The sequence below is a fragment of the Schistocerca serialis genome, chromosome 1 (genome assembly GCF_023864345.2).
Source record: "Schistocerca serialis cubense isolate TAMUIC-IGC-003099 chromosome 1, iqSchSeri2.2, whole genome shotgun sequence".
Lineage (NCBI taxonomy): Eukaryota > Metazoa > Arthropoda > Insecta > Orthoptera > Acrididae > Schistocerca > Schistocerca serialis.
The window spans coordinates 1,284,614,037-1,284,639,531 of record NC_064638.1 but is presented as its reverse complement, the minus strand read 5'-3'; the positions used below and the strand labels follow the sequence as shown (position 1 = coordinate 1,284,639,531).

Below are 25,495 nucleotides of genomic sequence, written 5' to 3'. Positions count from 1 at the left end.
CCCGCACACCGTTAGGCCGTCTTCCGCTCACGCCCCAACATCGTGCAGCCCGCCTCCAGTGGTGTCGCGACAGGCGTGAATGGAGGGACGAATGGAGACGTGTCGTCTTCAGCGATGAGAGTCGCTTCTGCCTTGGTGCCAATGATGGTCGTATGCGTGTTTGGCGCCGTGCAGGTGAGCGCCACAATCAGGACTGCATACGACCGAGGCACACAGGGCCAACACCCGGCATCATGGTGTGGGGAGCGATCTCCTACACTGGCCGTACATCACTGGTGATCGTCGAGGGGACACTGAATAGTGCACGGTACATCCAAACCGTCATCGAACCCATCGTTCTACCATTCCTAGACCGGCAAGGGAACTTGCTGTTCCAACAGGACAATGCACGTCCGCATGTATCCCGTGCCACCCAACGTGCTCTAGAAGGTGTAAGTCAACTACCCTGGCCAGCAAGATCTCCGGATCTGTCCCCCATTGAGCATGTTTGGGACTGGATGAAGCGTCGTCTCACGCGGTCTGCACGTCCAGCACGAACGCTGGTCCAACTGAGGCGCCAGGTGGAAATGGCATGGCAAGCCGTTCCACAGGACTACATCCAGCATCTCTACGATCGTCTCCATGGGAGAATAGCAGCCTGCATTGCTGCGAAAGGTGGATATACACTGTACTAGTGCCGACATTGTGCATGCTCTGTTGCCTGTGTCTATGTGCCTGTGGTTCTGTCAGTGTGATCATGTGATGTATCTGACCCCAGGAATGCGTCAATAAAGTTTCCCCTTCCTGGGACGATGAATTCACGGTGTTCTTATTTCAATTTCCAGGAGTGTATCTTGCCGTCAATTGATTACACAGAAGCATACCGTCGTGATTATTTTCTCAGCTGGAGGGGAGTTTCCCATATGCTCGCTGCTCCCCCCGTCGGAGGTTTGAGTCCTCCCTCGGGCATGTGTGTGTGTGTGTGTGTGTGTGTGTGTGTGTGTGTGTGTGTGTGTGTGTGTGTGTGTTGTCCTCAGCGTCATTTAATTTAAGTTAGATTAAGTAGTGTGTAAGCCTAGGGACGGATAACCTCAGCAGTTTGGTCCCATAGCAACTTACCACAAATGTAAAAACAGAAATTGTTCCCATATGCAAGTGGCTATTCCTGGCAAACCGAGACCTATTGTCTCTTTATAGCACAGTTACTATAGCGGCATAGTATTACTTCTATTCGGTCAAGAATACCATCATAGCGACTGGGACAGCGGTGTGCTGACCCCACACCCCCCCTATCCGCATCCTTCACTGAGGATGACACGGCGGTCCGATGGTCCCGGTAGGCAACTCGTGGTCTGATGACGGAGTGCTAAATTACTTTTATAAAGGCAGTAGATGGGTGTTATTGTTAAGATATTGTATAGCCTGGGATTGCAATTAATATTAGTATGTCATTCATGTGTAACACGAACAGCAACGCTCGTACTAAATTTCCCTGTGGCACTGAATAGCTCGTGATTGCAATTAATATTACTATGAATTCGTGTAGAGCACGAAAAGCAACGGCCGTACTGATGTTCCCTGTGGCACGCCAGCGCTTGTAGATGACTTTCCACCCGGGGGTAATGTGTTGCGTCCTGTCATTTATAAAACTTTCGATCGACTCACAAATCTTATAAGTTGGGCCATCTGCACGTATCTTCTTAAGGCATTGCCGATGTGGTGCCGAATAAAAAGCTTTTAGGAAGTCCATAAACACCGTATTAGCGTGGTTGCCTCTATCCGCTGCACTAAAGATGAGATGCACGAATCGTATGTCTCGTGCGATATTTCGTAACACGGAACGCATTGGCTCCCCACACGGCGTGATCCACTGATGACTGCAGCAGTTACGCAATGGCGGCCGCTTTTTACGCGCAGCTTACGCTGACGCTGACGCAACGCTCGCCGAGCGCTTTCTCCAGACGGAACCGGCCGGTCCAGCGCCGCCGCCTCGCCCGCTGCTGGAGGGCAGCCGGCGGACCAGCGCAGAGCCCTCCTCGCTGTCGCGCCCTCCGGGGATCCAGCGGGCGACTCCGATCTCCGGCTTATGCGCGACATCTATCTGGCGAGAGCTGCGGAACGAAATTTGGGAACAATTTCGGGAGAAATTGGGTGCTAAGCGAAAGGCGAACGCCGAGACGATCTCATCTCGGTGTCGTCGTCGCGAGGGGCCGGCGCTAAGGTCACAGGTCAGAGGGCGCGGCGGCGGGAAGTGGGCCGGCCGGCTGCACTCAAGGCCGCGGCCTGGGAGGTCCGCAGAGGCGCAGGCGGCCGAAAGTGGCCCAGCTGCACCGGGGGCGGCTCTCTTCTGTCGTAGTGTATTGCGACGTAGGCTGGCGTCACTTCATTTCACTCTGCAAATTCAAAGTGAAATTACGAGCAGCTTACATTTTATTATATATATATATATATATATATATATATATATTTGGAAAAACTATGATCTGGCTCAATAACAGAGCGACACCAGTTTATTAAAAGAGTTTCTGTAAAACAACATGCAGAGGTATAGAGAACAACAGTAACTGCAGGTCATGCGTCCAGACACGACAGTCTTGTTATCTAAGTGACCCGCAAATAATTTTGTTTATAATGCCTGTCGTTCGAGAGAACCTGTTAGTGTTCCAGTAAAGAAGTGACGCACAGCTGTTGTCCCAAATCATGGTTTTTCAAAATTATTTAAAAGCTGTAAACCACCGTCTCCGTAAAATTTGTTTCTTCGCCCATCTGTTTTGGACTGGTCTGATGCGATTTCCTGTCCTGTGTGAACATCTTCGTGTCAAAACAGCACTTACAACCAACGACTTCAATTTCTTGCTCCGTGTATTCCAGACTCCCTCTTCCACCTACAATTTCGTCCTATACGGCTCCAAATACTCCGATGGACATTATTCCCTCGTTTCTTGTGCTTTCTCCTTTAATTCTGCCCTTTCCTCTTATCACTTTTATTCGTAAATTCCTCGGCTCACTGATTCTTCGGAGACTCTCTTTTTACGTGTTTCAGCCACAAAATTTTAAGCATCGCCACGTCTCAAACTCTTCAATTACCTTATTTTCTTGTTTTCCGACAGTCCAGTATCTAGTTCCATATTTTTTCTTTATGGAACTTGCACCATTACAATGTACGATATTTGAAGGTTAACTTAAAATTTCATGTGTAGAATTTTAGATCCACGAAGATAATACATCTCAAGCGGCTACATCACGTGCCTTAGTTTCCAAGCGCAAAATTAGGATGTGTCAAAACTTACTAATCAACTTAAATATCACTCTCATATCTACATGTACAGATCTGAATCTTCAAGATTTTTCAATTTAAATATATATATTACTGGCCATTAAAATTGCTACACCAAGAAGAAATACAGATGATAAACGGATATTCATTGGACAAATATATTATACTAGTACTGACATGTGATTACGTTCTCACGCAATTTGGGTGCATAGATCCTGAGAAATCAGATCAACCACCTCTGGCCGTAATAACGGCCTTGATACGCCTGGGCATTGAATCAAACAGACCTTGGATGGCGTGTACAGGTACAGCTGCCCATGCAGCTTCAACACGATACCACAGTTCATCAAGAGTAGTGGCTGGCGTATTGTGACGAGCCAGTTGCTCGGCCACCATTGACCAGACGTTTTCAATTGGTGAGAGATGTGGAGAATGTGCTGGCCAGGGCAGCAGTCGAACATTTTCTGTATCCAGAAAGGCCCGTACAGGACCTGCAACATTTGGTCGTGCATTATCCTGCTGAAATGTAGGGTTTCGCAGGGATCGAATGAAGGGTAGAGCCACGGGTCGTAACACATCTGAAATGTAACGTCCACTGTTCAAAGTGCCGTCAATGCGAACAAGAGGTGACCGAGACGTGTAACCAATGGCACCCCATACCATCACGCCGTGTGATACGCCAGTATGGCGATGACGAATACACGCTTCCAATTTGCGTTCACCGCGATGTCGCCAAACACAGATACGACCATCATGATGCTGTAAACAGAAACTGGATTCATCCGAAAAAATCCTGTCTGTGATGCAGCGTCAAGGGTAACCGCAGCCATGGTCTCCGAGCTGATAGTCCGCAGCTCGTGGTCGTGTGGTAGCGTTCTCGCTTCCCATGCCCGGGTTCCCGGGTTCGATTCCCGGCGGAGTCAGGGATTTTCTCTGCCTCGTGATGATTGGGTGTTGTGTGATATCCTTAGGTTAGTTAGGTTTAAGTAGTTCTAAGTTCGAGGGGACTGATGACCATAGATGTTAAGTCCCATAGTGCTCAGAGCCATTTTTTTTCGGAGCTGATAGTCCATGCTGCTGCAAAACGTCGTCGAACTGTTCGTGCAGATGGTTGTTGTCTTGCAAACGTCCCCATCTGTTGACTCATTGATCGAGACGTGGCTGCACAATCCGTTACAATCATGCGGATAAGATGCCTATCATCTCGACTGCTAGTGATACGAGGCCGTTGGAATCCAGCACGGCGTTCCGTATTACCCTCCTGAACGCACCGATTCCATATTGTGCTAACAGTAATTGGATCTCGACCAACGCGAACAGCAATGTCTGCGATACGATAAACCGCAATCGCGATAGGGTACAATCCAACCTTTATCAAAGTCGGAAACATGATGGTAGGCATTTCTCCTCCTTACACGATGCATCACAACAACGTTTCACCAGGCAACGCCGGTCAGCTGCTGTTTGGGTATCAGAAATCGGTTGGAAACTTTCCTCATGTCAGCCCACTTGTACACAGAGCTCACACTGTCTCGAATGTCGATAGTTTGCCTAAAGAGCTCGCCCACCAAAAGACAGTGTTCAGAAAAGATGGCTATTCCACCCAGCAGATTAACAGAGAGCTTCCAATTAAAATAAGTGAATCAGAAATTGGATAAAGGGGAGAACACGTCCGCAAAATCTTTAGCTTTTTCTCATTTGTGAGCAAAATTTTGTTTAAAATAGCAAGAATCCTCTGTAAATTTCAGGTGAAAGTCACTTTCCATCCACCATCTAAGATAGCAGACCTTTTGGGATCAGTGAAGGACGACTTGTTATTGTGGAAGTCCAGACTTCACACAATACGCTGTTAATGTGGTGTGGCTTACATAGGACAGACCACGCGCACCGTGAACGAACGCTGCATTGAATATCAGCGTTGCAGTCTCCTTTTGCAGCCAAGCAAGTCCGGTGTTGTCGAACATTGTCTTTGCACTGGACATTCAACTATAGAACTATTATTCTTATCAGTGCAACATCTTTTTGGGACTTCATTATCAAAGAATCCGTGGAAAGACACCTGTAGGAAATCCTGATGAATCGTGATAGTGGCGACCAGTTCGACAGTGCATGGGACCCCACCATCTCCGGGAAGTGTCGGCTGTCTGTCACTCTGATTCTGACTCATCCGCGGAATACTCCCAGCGCGCTTTGTGTTGTGGAACGGAGCGAGTGTTCTTCAGTCTCCAGATGACTAGGAGGTGCTCAGTCAAAATATTGTGCAATTAATTAAACGACGATCGCGTGCGACCTCGAAATCGAACATTCAATTCGCAGGGATAAATTTAAAATTCACATTTAAACGCATGATCTATCATTCACCATACAGCGTGATTTTGCTTGTGGAAAACACAGATGTAGATGACCCCGTGCGACTATACATTAAGCCTTTCCAAACCACCTAACAAGCGTGTCATCACATTAACATGATGCTGCCAGGTCCGGTTTTAGTAAACCAATTTCGCAATACAGCTTGTGGCTGCCATGAAAACTCTCCGATTTTAAAAGTGCTGTTATAGGTGCTTAATTTCATCTTCGACAACCGATATTCGCTTTCGCTACTGTTTTTGAAACGTGCTTGTCTGGTTCCTACTTTGACCAATTTTGTCTTTATATTTGTGTCATTAGAAAAATCCAGCTGACTGACAATAAACCCACATTTTGCATGGCTGGCTCATTTGTAACTCATATACAAACACTTCATTTTGATGACAAAGGCTGTCGTTCACAATAAAGGACTGGTGAGCAAAGTTTGTTAATTCTGTGTCCAGGTATATAAATGTATCGTAGCTCATTCAGAAAATTTCTATTCACTCCAAGTCTCAGAAAGATCGATAAGTGACCACATCGCACATTCCCATAACGTGCGTAGTTTGGGTGGGTTAATAAGTTTCGAACTCATAAAGTGGCAGGGATACGATTTTTGACCATCGTCTCTTGTACAGTCTCCCGCGTAAGAGTTAATTCACATTCATAAGAAAATCGTACTCTCTGTTTATTACAAATCAGTAACCCCACCTCCTACTCTTTAATAAAGAATCGAATCACTCTGTTTTAAGAAAAGCCAGTTTTTCAGGCGTCTCAGTGTTCGTGATATCGTATTTTCCAAACTATGTGGCGTACATAATAAACTTTTGCAGGTACATTCAGTAGTATATTTGAAAACTGTATGTAAAATATGTTTCGAATAGAGGTAGTGGCAAAGATGTAATAAAAATAAACGCCATTCCTGGTGTCTAAATATTACTGCAAGAACAGCGACGAACTTTTTTTCTTTCATTGTTTTGTGGGGGCAGTCATCGAGAGAAAGTATCTAACAGGTTTGAAATTCCGTGCAAACTTCGTTGGAAGTCGCTAACTGCTGTCATTCGCAAATGCTGGATGAATACAGGCTAATTAACTTGCACTCCACGCGTTACCCTTCCTCAAAACATATATACAGTTTTTCACTTTGTCTCACGTTATTAAGCTTTTACTGTAAAACTGTACTTGTTACAGAGTAGATTATGACAGCAATTTTAAACTTTTTAATTTGGTCAGTAATGAAATTTTTGTGCCCCTGAAAACTGTTTGACAGGCAACCTGCAACTGAAATTTTGCAACCGTTTTAGCTCGTTAGTAACGTACCGGCCGGTTGTAATTAAACTGTCGGTGCTCCAAGCGCTGCAGTGCGGGCAGTATACATCGCAGGACGCTGAGGCATCGTAGGTGTGTTCATTAATCGTTACACTTGCAGAGTACAGTGAAAAACAAAATATAGTTCCTCTTTACATCACCAGGTGAAAATATGGCGCTGTAAGCAGTCAGAATGTGAAATGTTTCCTATTTTGACGTCACTATGTTTGTCGCCTGGCCACGCGTGTTGGTTTCTTTTGTGACGTCACTGTTGGTATGAAGTTGAATTTTCCGTACGAAACACAATGGCTATTGAGAAGAAAACCCAAGTACTGCAGGTAAAGTTGTTTTATCACTCGGCAGCAATAGCAGGGCTGGATTACGAAGTATCGCCGATAGAAATAGCTGTGGAGAGACCCCATGTCAAAGAATATGATCAAGAAATTGGAAGATACAGGTGAGTTAGGTAGTGCAGCAGATCGAGGGAGGCGGCTAATTCCCATGGCAGTTTCTTAGTAAGTTGCGGTAGCTAAAGTCGACCGCGCAGACACGCCTCATGTTTTGCAGCCAGTGCTCGAGCTGTGACACAGGAATTGTCTCTGCCTTGGTCAACAATTCAGAAGATTTTGAGGCGCATTTTACACTGTTAGGCCTTCTGTTTTCAAAATGTACACCATACGAAGGCCAACACCTTGACTTTGCTCTTCGTTTTTTGACACGCACGAAAATGGATGGCACGTTGGTGGGGAATATTCTTTGGATCACATTTTACTCTGCACGATGCGTTGAATGTTCAGAACTGTCGCATAAGGGGTCAACACGTCACACGTTGTCCGGGTACATCCACTGCACACAGCTAATGTGACTGTGTGGTGGCGCTTCACAAGCTCCTTCATTGTCGGTCAGTTCTTCCTAAAGGAGATGACGGTTCGGAGGCCTGTTAGGTGTGCAATGACATCTGCACGTTTTAAGTTCTGCCTCGTGCAACACGCCATTCCAGCTGTGCAAGAACGCAACTGTGTCTGCACCACTACCCTCATGCAAGATAGGGCAACACCATACGTCGCTTGCCAGGTGAATGATTTGTTTCGAGAGATCTTTGGTGAGGCCACACCATCTCTAGGCAATTTCAAGATGGGTCGCCTTCCAGAAACCCCTACCTAAGTCCATGCGACTTCTGGTTATCTGCAAGGTGAGGATATCGGCAAGACCGTCACCATCTTGGATATATCTGGGTTCTTCCTGATCTGAAGTATAGCATACGATGACATACCTCTCCTCCACTTTTCCTGTACGCACATCACATTCTGACTGCTACAGCGCCATGTTTTCACCTGGTGGCAGAGAGCTGAACAATTGTTTTTTTTTATTTTTTTATTTTTTTCCAGCACAGTCCGCCTGCGCACCGATTAATAAACGTATCTGTAATATTTCAGCGTCCCGTGCTGTCTACAACCCACAATGCAGCTCTCGAAACACTGTCAGTTAAATTATAACCACCAAGTAGATATTACGAAGATACCAATAACCTCGCTTCATCTGCAGACGTGATATATTGGCACCATTCCAGCGACATAAGAGGTGCTCAGATAACCGATATATGATCGGACAAGGAAAAGGGACTTACGATCCAACATACGAACACAACACAAATAAAGGTTTAAGAAAACCGGGTTTCGTCTTTCTAAAATTATGTGGCTTAGAAATGTAATTTGTGTGTGTGTGTGTGTGTGTGTGTGTGTGTGTGTGTGTGTGTTTGGGTGTCGTTAGTTGTAGGCAACGGCAGATGGCTGGTCGCTTTCGTCGAGCGGGAAGTGTACCAGCAGGTGCTGACAAGCGTGGGTCCGCTGTTACAAGGCCATATACAGGGTGTACAGAAGGATGAACGACATCGCTCAGTACTTATTCCGGGCAGCAAGCCGATTATTTTCTAAGACGGAGCCCCTGCGTGAAATGAGCAGTTTGGCGAAGTTAGGCGGCGGCTCGGATGTTCCTTCCACGTTTCGTTAGCCCAACAGTAGCGTTTCTCTGTGCAAGACATTGTAAGATGGGTTGAGAGTTTTGAACTCGGACCAGTGGAGGCTGACGCACACGGTGCAGGAAGTGCACCTGCATGGTCAGTATTTCGTCACAGCGTGGATTCCTGCAATAAGGTCCTCCTTGGGTATTACGGCAGTCACATACACCTTAATCTTCGTAGTGCACCATGGGAAACGAGAGGCGGAAGACCTGGTAACTGTGGTGGCCATGCTGCTGGTGCTCCTCTACCAGCCCGTCATTTGGGGCACCTGATTGTCAGATGGTGAGTTGCACCTCTATCGTTTTGCAGCCCCGTTACCTGAGAAAGCCGCTGTCATACCTAGGAATACGGTAGGAAGAACGTATCTGAGAAAAATAAAGGATTGTCAGCCTCGTTTGGTTGGCATTAGATACAGTTTTAAGACCCGAGCACAAATTATCCCAGCCAATACGGTCACATTGACCTAGGTTGCTTACTCGCGCAAGGGTATTTTCGTCTTCTCTAGCATAAACGTTATGCAAGTTCTCAATGCCTCTCAAGTGGACGTGCATTCAACGGTGAAGATCACCAGAGTCGGGAATTGTAGTCGGAGCATTTAGAGGTAACTGTACTCGTCGTGGTTAGACTCCAATGCTACTTCAGAAACTTTTTGCAGATGAATTTTTTGTTTGCGGAATACTCTCCCACGTCAGCAGCGGATGTGCCCAACACTGGCGCCACTTTGCGAGTGATAGTAGAATGTTTCTTAACGAAGTATTCCATAACGAGCTCTCCAAGAGCATACCTTCGAACAGATTGCGGAAGTGCGTTATACGTTTTTGACACAGAATACCGGACATAAGTGCAGAATAATTGATACAATATTCACAAGGTGATGGTGAGGGAATTAGATTAGGAAATGAGACACTTAAAGTAGTAAAGGAGTTTAGATATTTGGAGAGCAAAATAACTGATGATGGTCGAAGTAGAGAGGATATAAAATGTAGACTAGCAATGGCAAGGAAAGCGTTTCTGAAGAAGAGAAATTTTTTAACATCGAGTATAGATTTCAATGTCAGGAAGTCGTTTCTGAAAGTATTTGTATGGAGTGTAGCCATGTATGGAAGTGAAACGAGGACGATAAATAGCTTAGACAAGAAGAGAATAGAAGCTTTCGAAATGTGGTGCTACAGAAGAATGCTGAAGATTTAATGAGTAGATCACATAACTAATGAGGAGGTATTGAATAGAATTCTGGAGAAGAGGAGTTTGTGGCACAACTTGACTAGAAGAAGGGATAGGTTGGTAGGACATGTTCTGTGACATCGAGGGATCACCAATTTAGTACTGAAGGGCAGCGTGGAGGGTAAAAATCGTAGAGGGAGACCAAGAGATGAATACACTAAACAGATTCAGAAGGATGTAGGCTGCAATAGGTACTGGGAGATGAAGAAGCTTGCACAGGATAGAGTAGCATGGAGAGCTGCATCAAACCAGTCTCAGGACTGAAGACCACAGCAACAACAACAACAACAACAACAACAACCACAACCAGTACCAGGAATTTCTCAGTATCAGTCAACACAACTGCATATACCGGTGAATGTAGAAAGCAAAAAAGATGCTTCGCTGTATGTAACGCCGCAGTTCCAGAAAAGCTCCAGGCGATAAACATTTTGCCTACTCGCAACTGTCCAGTCTCTCGTCGTTTTTTCTCCCAGCTGCTGCCAATCTTCTGTAACGTACAGCGCTGCTTTAGGTAAAGCTTTCTGCAGGCACTCTGGCCGCGCCATCAACTTCGCCGTATGCAAGCAGCATACACCTCGTTTCGTCACTTGAGTTGTGGTACACGTCGTAATTCTGTCAGCGAGGTCACTGCAGTGATATGCAACTACCCACTTATAACGAGAACAATGGACTACGGGAAGCAGCGTGTTCACAGGAGAGCTGTTAGGCGTAGGCCGTGAATCCATCTTACACTGATGCCTAACAGGTTCCATAGCTAATTAGGATACGAAACACAACTCGGAAAAACTTCGACGATACCGGACTAAAATTTCGACTCTCCTCAAGACGCAACTGATATCTTTCTGAACAGGTCTTCCTGTCTGAAAAACTACCACTTTGCCGTCCCGCATAATACGCTAAGGTTGTCGGTGCGGTGTTGTTTATAACGTTTCGTTTGTTTCAAATTTCTCGTAATTAGAGACAAACAGGAGTGTTTCGTAATTGCTTTGAAGAAAATTTAAGAGCTAAGATCGCATTACTATTTATTCCTGACGATCGACTCCAACACTTAAGACTGTCATCTTTTCATCTGTAAAGTGATGCATTAACGTGGAGTACATGTACGATCATTATTTATATTTGCCATTACAAATGAGAAAATAGGAATTCTACATTTTCATACCGTTAAAAAAAGCTTCTGTCAGACGTCATGGCATCAAAAACATACCATGATGACATTATACTGGATACTATGTACCACATTCCACACTTGTTTGTTAAAAATAAAAATAAAAACCGGTTTGATACAGATAAAAACAAACCCGTTGAAAAGCTCCTTGTGTAGCTAGGTATGTCCATACACACATAACATACACTTGTTTTCATCTCACTTAAAATTACAAACATCTTTGAGAGTAGTTCTTTAACATTTGATAACTATACTGTTTTTTATGTAATAAGATTTTATACATTTCTATAACACGTTTTTATTTACAATATGATTTATAGATACCACAGGATTTTAGTATTTGTCTTTGTATATTATGTTACTGTATTTCGTCCGTTTGCTGCACGGTATCCTCACAAAACATGTAAGACAAGACATAAGTCTTGACAGACAGGAGGGAGGTTGGGGGAGGGGCGTAACTGCACACAAATAACTCGAGCACTGCAAACTGTAAAGTGCAGAGTCTACTAGACGTAGGAAGAAAAGGGGGTTTAGTGGAGGAGGAAGGGAATAAACAAGGTTGTGGGTGCGGGGAGGGGGGGGGGGGGAGGCCCTTGTTTATAGCTTGGACGCTGCAAATCGGTGATAATATATAATCCATGGTTGACTAAAGCTAGGAGTACATAGCTATATATAAGGTGGTCCATTGATAGTGACCGGGCCAAATGTCTCACGAAATAAACATCAAACGAAAAAACTGCAAAGAACAAAACTCGTCTAGCTTGAAGGGGGAAACCAGATGGCGCTATGGTTGGCCCGTTAGATGGCGCTGCCATAGGTGAAACGGATATCAACCGCGTTTTTTAAAAATAGGAACCACCATTTTTATTACATATTCGTGTAGTACGCAAAGAAATATGAATGTTTTAGTTGGACCACTTTTTTTGCTCTGTGATAGATGGCGCTGTAATTGTCACAAACGTATAAGTACGTGGTATCACGTAACATTCCGCCAGTGCGGACGGTATTTGCTTCGTGATACATTACCCGTGTTAAAATGGACCGTTTACCAATTGCGGCAAAGGTAGATCTCGTGTTGATGTATGGCTATTGTGATCAAAATGCCCAACGGGCGTTTGCTATGTATGCTGCTCGGTATCCTGGACGACATCATCCAAGTGTCCGGACCGTTCGCCGGATAGTTACATTATTTAAGGAAACAGGAAGTGTTCAGCCACATGTGAAACGTCAACCACGAAATGCAACAAATGATGATGCACAAGTAGGTGTTTCAGCTGCTGTCGCGGCCAATCCGCACATCAGTAGCAGACAAATTGCGCGAGAATCGGGAATCTCAAAAACGTCGTTGTTGAGAATGCTACATCAACATCTATTGCACCCGTACCATATTTCTATGCACCAGGAATTGCATGGCGACGACTTTGAACGTCGTGTACAGTCCTGCCACTGGGCACAAGAGAAATTACGGGACGATGACACATTTTTCGAACGCGTTCTATTTAGCGACGAAGCGTAACGTAAACCGGCATAATATGCACTATTGGGCAACGGAAAATCCACGATGGCTGCGACAAGTGGAACATCAGCGACCTTGGCGGGTTAATGTATGGTGCGTCATTATGGGAGGAAGGATAATTGGCCCCATTTCATCGATGGCAATCTAAATGGTGCATTGTATGCTGATTTCCTACGTAATGTTCTACCGATGTTACTGCAAGATGTTTCACTGCATGACAGAATGGCGATGTACTTCCAACATGATGGATGTCCGGCACATAGCTCGCGTGCGGTTGAAGAGGTATTCAATAGCATTTTTCATGACAGGTGGATTAGTCGTCGAAGCACGTTCACCGGATCTGACGTCCCCGGATTTCTTTCTGTGGGGAAAGTTGAAGGACATTTGATATCGTGATCCACCGACAACGCCTGACAACATGCGTCAGCGAATTGTCAATGCATGTGCGAACATTACGGAAGGCGAACTACTCGCTGTTGAGAGGAATGTCGTTACACGTATTGCCAAATGCATTGAGGTTGACGGACATCATTTTGAGCATTTATTGCATTAATGTGGTATTTACAGGTAATCACGCTGTAACAGCATGCGTTCTCAGAAATGATAAGTTCACAAAGGTACATGTATCACATTGGAACAACCGAAATAAAATGTTCAAACGTACCTACGTTCTGTATTTTAATTTAAAAAACCTATATGTTACCAACTGTTCGTCTAAAACTGTGAGCCATATGTTTGTGACGATTACAGCGCTATCTATCACAAAGCGAAAGAAGTGGTCCAACTAAAACATTCATATTTCTTTGCGTACTACACGAATATGTTACAAAAAATGGGGGTTCCTCTTTTAAAAAAAAACGCAGTTGATATCCGTTTGACCTATGGCAGTGCCATCTAGCGGGCCAACCATAGCGTCATCTGGTTTCCCCCTTCAAGCTAGACAAGTTTCGTTCTTTGTAGTTTTTTCGTTTGACGCTTATTTCGTGAGATATTTGGCCCGGTCACGATCAATGGACCACCCTGTATACGACAGTAATGCGGCTTCAAGCGGAAATAAACAGCGGCGGTATCACACATTGCAGATTTTATCCATACAGGAGAGATCGTCTGAAAAGTAAGCGTGTCGCGGTATGTTTATCGTGTCAAAAATCAAAATGCGATACAATCTGAGTAAAGATAAGCTTAAAAGTCGAGTCAAAAATTGTAACCGAATCTTTTATCGCGCAGCAGCATCATATCTTGAAGTACTTCTGAGAGAGCTTGAAAAACATCGCACTTAAATTCCCTCACACTAGTGACATGGCGAGATTTCAATGTGTCATAATCTCAGCACATTTTAATTAATAATCGTGCTTTCCTAATGAGCTTTGTTCAGTTGACTAGACAATATACTCGCTACGTGATCGTTTCGGAAGTGCTGACAACAAAAACGCCTGAAATATACGATTCAGTGAACTTACAGACGTAATTAATGACCAAAAGGCTACTAAAGCATCATTTATCGCTGTTGTTCCAAGAAACATTAAAAAACATAGGGAGATATTTTTTCTTAAGGTGGGGGACAAGAAATTGATTAGAAACTACCTGAGCAGCCAAAAGCGAACAGTCAGCTGTGGTAGACTGCTAGAAAACTTACGCTGTCATTCGTGAGTTACATACAGTTGTGCTGTCTGCGTACAGTGTTGTGCAGAAAGCCATTCCTCGACAGCAGTACAGTATTTAAAATCCACAGCAGATGAGGCAGCGCAGCATATTAAAATGAAGCTGAATCCTCACTAAAAAGCTAAGATTTGCTAATGAGATGGGAATTCTGCCAGAGACTTCAAAGGACGCGGAAGAGCAGGATTCGAATAGATAGTAAAATCTCTAAACAATGATTATAAATTTTAAGTATTAGAATTCTTTTATGGAAGTATCTGTTTGAAAAATAACTCTACATGGATCTGAAACAGTGAAGGCAAAAATAAATTCAAAACTTCTGAAATGAGGTACTACAGGAGAATGTTAATTAGATAGATAGAACGAGTAACTACAGATGAGGTGCAGAATCGAAATAGAGACAGAAGAGTTTTGTACCACAACTAGGAAGGACGAGGTTAGTAGGATACATGGAAGAGGTTACTTGGTTATGGAGAGAAGTAGTGGAAAGTCACAACTGTAGAGAGAGACATCGAGGACTGAATACAGTAAGCAGACTCAGGTGGATGCAGGCTGCATGCAGCGGCTACACAGAGATCGAAAGACTTGGACGGAAGACAAGCATGGAGAAAGGCAGCAGAACAGCCCACAGTCTGAAGGCCACAGAAGTCTACAAGTTGTTTTTAATGCGGAGGAATCGTTGGATGTGAAAGTAGCTTGGTGGTGGGAATGTTAAGGGTCCCTTACTGTCGATGACGGTGATGATGATGATGATGATGATGATGATGATGATGATGATGATTATGATGGTGATTATGACGATGATGTCGTGGGTAACGTCAGCAACTTCGTGAGGTTGTTCGTGGATACCTCTGTTGTACGTAACGACGTCGCAGTCTCTGCAACTTATACCGAAATAAAGGAATATCGGCAGATAATCGGCTGTTGGTACAGGGATTACTAGATGTTGACCCATATCTGTTATCAACTTCACAGACTTAAAGCACAGATAATCTGTGTTGTGAAAAGCGCAGTAAAGTGCAAAATCTGTGATGGTACTATAACGCACATATGTTTCTACAGTGTATTCTGATACGTCTACTCAATTTTCCAGCATCGAAACCGAAGATCAACGCTTACCGATAGAATATAGATAGTTACAACCTCATCGCTCTCGCACGAGTGTTTTTCACTACGTATAACAGCATTCGAAATTTAAAAAATGGTAATGAAGCAGAATCTCAGTGTAGTTAACCGTAATGTTGAATGCCAGAATTTAGTTTGAATGAATTTAGACTGCAGAATAAGACGGTAGCCAGCTCCAAAAAGAACAGAAATTTACGTTTAGTAAATGACAATAATGACTTTGAAACCACGTGAATATCGTGTGGCAAAGTCAAAACAGCCACTTGACAAAATACACACGCGTTAGCTTACATGTAAAAGACACGTGTACCATGAAGACAACAGAGGTTAATTTGGAATGCAATGAGTTAGTTACCATAATGATCACCAATAACAATCAATGTCTAGCAACATTTTATGGAAACTGCTCTGTGTTACGTAACTAACGATAATTCTGTCTGCTTGAAAATATGTTTAATCGTGACAAAAAGTGTTTATCATTCTTTAATTATTACTTTGCAAATGACTGCTTTTCAGATTAATGGCGTAATAACTTTCACTCATGGCAACAACTATCTTTCGGTATTAAAGTTACGTAGACACGCACACATAGCATCATTTACAAAACATAACTAAAATTCTGAAACTACGTTGACTACATGAAAGCCGTTGTGCGCTTGTCATAAAATAAGAATTTCAATTTAAATCACTTTTGATTTGAACTGATTGTCTACAATACTAGTGCAGTATTGTATGAGCAACTATAGTTGCCATTACCTTCTATTACAGTAATCACTCTATTGAAAGTTAACTGTAAATGTAATTGGATTTGCCTTCTTTTGTGAGCAACTATGGTTACCATTGTCTTTTATTACAATAATCACTCGACTGAAAATTAACTGTAAATTTAATTGGATTTGTCTTCTTTTGTCTGTTTATTTCATTTGTGACTTCCTCGGAATTTATGGGGTAGGAAGGCGGGACCCTGCTATTCATTAACGACTCGGGTCAATGAAGTTTCTCTCGACAAATTGTACTTTGGCTAAACACGCTACAATGTTCAAGAAATTTCTCTGACATGGCTAGCGTGTTTACTACGGTGATCTGACATCAATAATTCTTATTTATCCTCTCAACGTACACTACATTTCATGAATAATTACTCAGAAAATTAATTAATCGTATACGGTACTTACAAAAGATGGTTATAAACTCAAGATATCAAGTAGCTGAAAAATACGTCAGGTGTTGGGTTGTTGTGTTACAGTGCAACGTACAAGAAGTCAGTGCACCTGATAACAGAAGCAAATCAAAGTAGAACGAGTTGTACAAATAACGACGAAGTAGTAAGTACCCGAAGATGGGCCTTCACAGCCTGAGGTGCATCACGCTTTCTGCGACAGGAGTGTAGTGTTTTTTCCTCTCTATTCCACGAGTGTAAATCGTTCACGGGTCCAACAGCAAATGTTGTTGTGGTCTTCAGTCCTGAGACCGGTCTGATGCAGATCTCCATGCTACTCTATCCTGTGCAAGCTTCTTCATCTCCCAGTACCTACTGCAACCAACATCCTTCTGAATCTGCTTAGTATATTCATCTCTTGGTCTGCCTCTACTATTTTTACCCTCCACGCTGCCCTCCAATGCTCAATTTGTGATCCCTCGATGTCTCAGACCATGTCCTACCAACCAGTCCCTTCTTCTAGTCAAGTTGTGTCACAAACTCCTCTTCTCCCCAATTCTATTCAATACCTTCTCATTAGTTATGTGATCTACCCATTTAATCTTCAGCATTCTTCTGTAGCACCACATTTCGAAAGCTTCTATTCTCTTCTTGTCCAAACTATTTATCGCCCACATTTCACTTCCATACATGGCTACACTCCATACAAATACTTTCAGAAACGACTTCCTGACGTTTAAATCTATACTTGAAGTTAACAAATTTTTCTTCTTCAGAAACGCTTTCCTTGCCATTCCCAGTCTACATTTTATATCCTCTCTACTTCGACCATCAACAGTTATTTTGCTCCCCAAATAGCAAAATTCCTTTACTACTTTAAGTGTCTCATATCCTAATCTAATTCCCTCAGCATCACCCGACTTAATTCAACTACATTCCATGATCCTCGTTTTGCTTTTGTTGATGTTCATGTTATATCCTCCTTTCAAGACACTGCCCATTCCGTTCAACTGCTCTTCCAAGTCCTTTGCTGTGTCTGACAGAATTACAATGCCGTCGGCGAACCTCAAAGTTTTTATTTCTTCTCCAGGGATTTTAATACCTACGCCGAATTTTTCTTTTGTTTCCTTTACTGCTTGCTCAATATACAGATTGAATAACATCGGGGAGAGGCTACAACCCTGTCTCACTCCCTTCCCAACCACTGCTTCCCTTTCATGCCCCTCGACTCTTCTAACTGCCATCTGGTGTCTGTACAAATTGTAAATAGCCTTTCGCTCCCTGTATTTTACCCCTGCCTCCTTTAGAATTTGAAAGAGAGTATTCCAGTCAATATTGCCAAAAACTTTCCCTAAGTCTACAAATGCTAGAAACGTAGGTTTGCCTTTCCTTAGTCTTTCTTCTAAGATACGTCGTAGGGTCAGTATTGCCTCACGTGTTCCGACATTTCTGCGGGATCCAAGCTGATCTGCCTCGAAGTCGGCTTCTACCAGTTTTTCCATTCGTCTGTAAAGAATTCGCGTAAGTATTTTGCAGCTGTGACTTATTAAACTGATAGTTCGGTAATTTTTACATCTGTCAACACGTGCTTTCTTTGGAATTGGAATTATTATATTCTTCTTGAAGTCTAAGGGTATTTCGTCTGTCTCTTACATCTTGCTCACCAGATGGTTGAGTTTTGTCAGGACTGGCTCTCCCAAGGCCGTCAGTAGTTCTGATGGAATGTTGTCTACTCCCGGGGCCTTGTTTCGACTCAGGTCTTTCAGTGCTCTGTCAAACTCTTCACGCAGTATCATATCTCCCATTTCATCTTCATCTACATCCTCTTCCATTTCCATAATATTGTCCTCAAGTTCATCGCCCTTGTATAGACCCTCTATATACTCCTTCCGCCTTTCTGGTTTTCCTTCTTTGCTTAGAACTGGGTTTCCATCTGAGCTCTTCATATTCATGCAAGTGGTTCTCCTTTTTCCAAAGGTCTCTTTAATTTTCCTGTAGGCAGTATCTATCTTACCCCTAGTGAGATAAGACTTCACATCCTTACATTTGTCCTGCAGCCATCCCTGCTTAGCCATTTTGCACTTCCTGTCGATATCATTTTTGAGACGTTTGTATTCCGTTTTGCCTGCTTCATTTACTGCATTTTTATATTTTCTCCTTTCGTCAATTAAATTCAATATTTCTTCTGTCACCCAAGGATATCTACTAGCCCTCGTCTTTTTGCCTACTTGATCCTATGCTGCCTTCACTACTTCATCCCTCAAAGCTACCCATTCTTCTTCTACTGTATTTCTTTCTCCCATTTCTGTCAGTTGTTCCCTTACGCTCTCCCTGAAACTCTGTACAACCTCTGGTCTAGTCAGTTTATCCAGGTCCCATCTCCTTAAATTCCCACAGCTGATACTAGAGTTAAAAGTCAGAATCCAACTAACTGTTATAATAAAAAATAAAAAAAATCAGGTTTTGCCTCTTCCAACCATTTAGCAATTCTCTCGTCAGCAGGAGTACAGAAATATGAGCCATCCGCTTGACTTGAGACTTGTTGTTTTGGTGATAGACCAGACACTCAGCAGATGGGCGGCGTATACTGGAACGGAGCGCCGTCAGCCAGCGTCGGCCACTTGTCGCGCTGCGCTGTTGGCAGCCCTGCGTGCGCGAGCGTGGCTGCGCAGTGGCAGCGCGCCCGGCCCGCGCGGCTAGCAGTCGCGTGCCAACTGCCGAGGAGTGCGGAGCTGCGGAACGGCTCCAGTGCGCGTGCGCGGTGCGAGACGCGGCGCCCGTGTTTGTGTGTGAGTGCGTGCATGCGTGCGCCACGCGGGTCGATACCGCAATTACTGCGCGCCGCGATGGGGAGCGAGAGAGGCGGTCATGCCGGCGGCAGTCGCGCCGCGCCGCCGCCAGTGAAGTGATGTGCCGCCAGTGATCAGTGCGCGCCAGCAGCCGCCTGCCAGCCAGCCAGCCCCGTGGTCCTCTGTCTGCCTGCAGCCGAGCGCAGCGCCGCCACACCGCCAGCGGCGCGGGCCGTCGTCCAGCAACACCGCACACTAGTCGAGGTTGGTGGCCGCTTTCCTCGGCTAGTCAGCTGGCGGCGGCGCTGGTCTGTCCCGCCGGCACCTGTTAGCCTCGCTCACTCCACTCCACTGGCCTCATATCGCCGCCCCGCGAGATTAGATACGGACAGGTGTTCGCAGAGGTGTGCTCCGCCCGGCAGACCTGCGTGTGTACGCCGTATTGTTTATCAGCGCGCTGACGCCACAGAGCACGTGGGCCCACGGCCTTGACACGGCGCCGTCTCTTCTTATTGCCCAATTGAGCACTGAGTAAGCCGGTCACGTCACACCTCGTGCTACCCGCCAAATTTTATGCCGTCCTGCCAGTACTGCGATAGATGTGCATCACTTGTTACTTACTAAAAGAATGGACGGTTCATCAAAATAGTACAACTACAAAATCAGCAATTTACTATTTAAGTCACTTTTTATTTTGAACTCCACAAGGCGTTTTCGTTGTCATGCCATAATGATCAGGTGGACTTCATTTTTATTTACATCATGCGTTGGACTTGTGGCATGCACGTGTGTCGCCTGTTTGACAGTTCACACACATGTGACTAGAAAGTTACACACGTCTTGCATCAACGTTTCTGCAACTTCAGTAGGTGTACAGCTCTGACGTCCATATAGAAATGTGTAAAAGACTTTTCAGTGGTGCCCTGTTTTAACAGTTGCAATGACGTCCTTGTCATATCGTCGGCAGACACGCAGATGACACATTAAGTGTAGCACAAGCACGTTACACGATGTAAAAAAGAAAGGTGTAAAACGTACCTGATGATGACAGTATGGTCGTCGAAACGCTTCTGGGTCATTAGCATAAGAGGTGACTGAATTAGTACAATCATGGTTTTTTACTTAGTCTCAATCTTAAAAACAGCATAAAAATAAGTACTCCGAGACCATATGCAGCAAATACGATACACGCGTTTGCTGTTAACATTTTAAAGTGATTGCAGAACGTTAATACGAGACACAGGAGAGGAATTCATGGTGCCTGTGTGTTAAGACGCTTGCAGCCTGGAGCGACGCTCAAGCTAAAGATTTTGAAAGAAAAACACGGCACTAATGTAGTTGATCACATACCGTAATAAAATAGAAAGACTTAAACACGCCTCAACAGACAGTTCAAATGAAATACAATTTTAATTTGATAATTTTTTTAGTGTTTAATCGCTCACACAGTGTGTGTAACGATTTTGAGGATACATAAAAGACACATTACCAGAAAGTTTGTATGAAATACGTTTTGAATATGAAAGCTTTGGAGTTTTTGACCCTGACATCGATTAGGCCAGCGATGCGTTGTTTATGATCATAATTTGCTAATGTAGTGCAGGAAACGGTAGACTCGTCTGCTGATATTTTCCCTAACTAGTGAAGCTGTGCTAGAATGAACTGGGTCAGGAATTTGTTCTAAACACGTGGTAGAGATAGCTGCTTAGTCCGATAACACCCTCTGCTGCACCTCTAATAGTGGAATGCAGAGAACACTTGTAGAAACTGGACTTAAATCGCTTAATATCTCAGTCGGCACCTGCGTGTATGTAGGATCAACATGTACTACAGTGCACATTTCTGTTCACTCTGTTGCGTCGTAATAACACTTCAGAAAGCAATTTTTTTTTTTCGGTGCTGCTATTTATGCACAAGAGAGTAGTCGCCGCCGGTGTTTCCGTTAGACAGGGCCCCGTGTTGACGGCACAGTGAGTTCAGTGTTGTGACGCCACGGCTAGCTGCGGCAGCGTCCTTGTTTACACAGACAGACCAGCGCTGCCACCATGCCGTGTCGTGTTGTGTTGTGTTGTGTCCTGGGGCAGGCGCCACCCACCCTGTTTTGTGTTTTTGAGCCCCTTTCTGCCTCCTGGAGAAGCCAACGAAGACGCACCTAGCCACGCTCTCTGGATAACTACGCAGGACAGCTAAAAAGATAAATGTCCACCCGTGTTGCAGATTATTGACGTAGCACCATCTTATACTGGCGATACGTGTTTTTGTTGTGCAGTGATTCAGAAAAAATACTGTTTTCATTCTGGTAAACAAAACTCTTGGACGACATCTACAGCCGGAAAAAAACATCGCCCACGCCAACTAAAGAGAGGAACATTAACAGTAAAAATGATTTTTCGTCTTGTTGGCCATCTTCAGAGGTATTAAAGTGAAAAATTTCTTTCACGGAGATCTAAAAGGCATTTTACTCAACTAATAAAGACTCAATAACCTTATCTTGGAACTCTTCCATTTTGTCCGTGTTTGCATAAAAAAAACAGTAATATCAGAAATTGAGTCCGCCTTGATGCTAATCACCTTGTAATGCGTTTACTTCTTTATTCTCTTGCGAGAATAAAGAAATAAACGAATAACAAGGTGTTTTGCATCAAGGCGGACTCAATTTCTGATATTACTGTGGCAAAGTCTCATTTGATTTACAGTAATTCCAATCTCCATTGCGTTGTTTATCACACTTGTTTATTAGCGGACATTCTAAACTCTTGATACACACATTCAATAATTAAAAAAAGGCGTGTAAAACCTAAATATAAAGAAAAGAGCTCGGAACAAGTCGCTAATAAGGTAAAACAATGGTGTCATTATGGTAAATAAATATTATTACCCCTGATTTATGACGCGGTTTTTTGGTGTGTGTGTGTGTGTGTGTGTGTGTGTGTGTGTGTGAGTGAGGTGAGAGAGAGACAGAGAGACAGAAATGATGTACGAAACTGAAACAATCCTGCCGGCTCTGTTGTTAGAGCACAATTCTTTGAACAACGTCGATACTATTATTTGTATGAATGTACCTATACTTAAGTTAAAACTGTCGTCTTCTAAACTAATTGGAACAGGCGGTATAGGCATAATTTGTTAAACGAGAATCCTTTTTCCAGCTAGGAAGAAAAAATAGTCACACTCCGCGTCTATTTTACGTGGTATAAAAGTTATTTCGATTTAACTGAAACATGAGGGACGCGTAGCTGTTTCGTTTTCTGGTTCATATGCTCTGAGATATTTAGTTTTGTTTACTTAACAATTCAAGTGTATGTCGTGTTTGTGATAGTATTACACTCACAATTTGCGCAGTTGGGCGTCATTAGCAACATGTGCAACGTAACGTCATAACCCGTAACAGTGTGTGTGTTGTGGGGACAGGCAGGCTCAGTCCGTGCGTTGCAGGAGTTAATCTGTGCGCAGTGAATTCACTTTGCATTTGAGCGGTACCTGTTGACATATGCTGTTAACTGGTGCACAGACACGTCCCTTATTCGCGAGCACAACACAGCTGCCTGCTAACCGACGCGGCGAATGCCTTCGGTTGAGCAGAGGACACTCTTGTGACCTTGGTTAGGTGAGTCAGCCGGTATGCGGTGATCCGCGTTGAGTGTCAAATACAGTCACGTGAGCTGTGAGCTTCCCGTGCCATTATAGGTTATGTCGACGGAGCTGGGCTTGACAGAATTTGCGAATAACTTGAATTTGTCGACCTAAATCAGTAGGAATTACAACGGAAGATTCAGCGAGCTCCCTATTATCCGGTTTGCTAATTGTTCGTACATAATAAGATTTTCACTCTGCAGCGGAGTGTGCGCTGATATGAAACTTCCTGGCAGATTAAAACTGTATGCCGGACCGAGACTCGAACTCGGGACCTTTGCCTTTCGCGGGCAAGTGCTCTACCACTGAGCTACCCAAGCACGACTCACGCCCCGTCCTCACAGCTTTACTTCTGCCAGTACCTCGTCTCATACCTTCCAAACTTAACAGAAGCTCTTCTGCAAACCTTGCGGAGACATGGCTTAGCCACAGTCTGGGGGATGTTTCCAGAATGAGAAGAGCTTCTGTTAAGTTTGGCAGGTAGGAGACGAGGTACTGGCAGAAGTAAAGCTGTGAGGACGGGGCGTGAGTCGTGCTTGGGTAGCTCAGTGGTAGAGCACTTGCCCGCGAAAGGCAAAGGTCCCGAGTTCGAGTCTCGGTACAGCACACAGTTTTAACCTGCCAGGAAGTTTCATATTCGTACATCGTTTGGCGGTGATGTTTGGAAGGAAAAAAATTCTGAAGTGTTCTGCCATAGTTCGAACGAGCTATTTGTTTAGAATACATTATCACGCATGTGACTCATGTTTCACCGCCAGATGACAATGCAGCGCCCACCCCCATCCCCACAAGGAGTGCCTCTGAATGGATTATAGCAATGAGGAATGTGACGCTGTTACTTCTGACACAGATTTCTGGTTGTGGAGACGTAGCTGGCGAAAACATCTGCGAGCGGTTAAACATCGATGCCAGCGAACGGGCCTCTGACCAACGAACTGACGCGGACATCGTAAACAAAAGGGCGATCGTCGTGGACGAAGAGAGAGAAGATAAGACGAGCGAGGAACCCGGTGTCGCTCGCATCGAGGCATTGAAATGTGTTGACGTGTTATCAGAGGTGTGCGGGACAGAATCCATTTAACTACTCCAGTGTTCTGTGTCTTCCGGAAATGATTAGCAATATCAGGGAAAAGGTGAAAGAAAACAAAAACAGAAAAAGAAATATTTATTTTCCTACATTAAACTGAAACCAAATGATACGAATAACGGTTTGTTTCAAGTGTAATATTGTAAATAATTTGTCGTTTTGCAGCGAGTAGCCGCGTATGTAATACAGTGGGCTTTCAAATGTGGCATACGGGTTATTTTGTAAATACGGTAAGGAGTAGTTTTCGGTAAAAAAAAGTATTTTGGGTTATACGTACTTTTCAGTTATCCGTGCAGTCTCGGGTCCATAGTAAACCGCGTGGGAAACGATTGTGTGTGGACTGATAAAGTAAGGAATAAGGAGGTTCTTCACGGAGTCGGCGAAGAAAGGAACGTAAGCAAAACACTGACAAGAGGAAGGAACAAGATGACAGCACATGTCTTAAGACATCAGGGAATAGCTTTCTTGGTACCAGAGGAAGGTTTAGAGGGTAAAACTGCAGAGGAAGACAGAGAGTGGAATCCATCAACAAATAATTGAGAACGTAGGTTGCAAGTGCTACTCTGAGATGAAGAGGTTGGCTCGGGAGATGAATTCGTAGCGGGTCGCATCAAAACAGTCAGATGAGTGAGGACTAAAAATTTGATATATTCAACGTTACATAATTCAGGAAAAAACTTACATTCTGTCCATAGAGAAACATGATTGACATATATTATACAATGCTCTTTTGTTTCTTCTAGACAGAATCACAGTAACATACTTTTGTCTCCGGTTTTAACCACACATCAATGGTCTTCATAAACTACAGAGAAAAAAAGGAGAAAACATTACATGAAAAAATAAAAATTTAACATTTTGGCGTTCTGTATACAAGTTTAACATTAAAAATAACTGCAATTCGTGGTATTAAGTCTGCAGTAAAACATAATGCATACAGCGGTAATGCTTTGACTGATTTACGCCTACACTCTTACTCTGCAAAGCATTGTGCAGTGCGTGGCGAGTGGCTTCCCATTGTAGGAGCTACTAGGGCTTATTTCACATTCCAGTCACGTGTGGAGGAATGACTTTAAGTACCTCTGTGAGCGCTGTAATTAATCTAACCTTGTCCTACGTGAGTAACACGCAGAGACTTGTATGTTTTTAGATTCATCATTTAAAGCTGGTTCTTGAAACTTTGTAAGTGGTATTTCTCGGTA

The 25,495-nt window shown here is 43.9% G+C and overlaps 1 protein-coding gene and 1 non-coding gene across 2 annotated transcripts in view; one reads left to right on the top strand and one right to left on the bottom strand.

Annotated features, from left to right (window-relative positions):
• Positions 1-25,495, top strand: part of LOC126419637 (class E basic helix-loop-helix protein 22-like) — a 1,550,160-nt gene that overhangs the window by 720,397 nt on the left and 804,268 nt on the right. The window lies entirely within an intron of this gene.
• Positions 23,454-23,527, bottom strand: Trnas-cga (transfer RNA serine (anticodon CGA)). Its single transcript has one exon. It is a non-coding gene; the product is annotated as a tRNA-Ser (tRNA).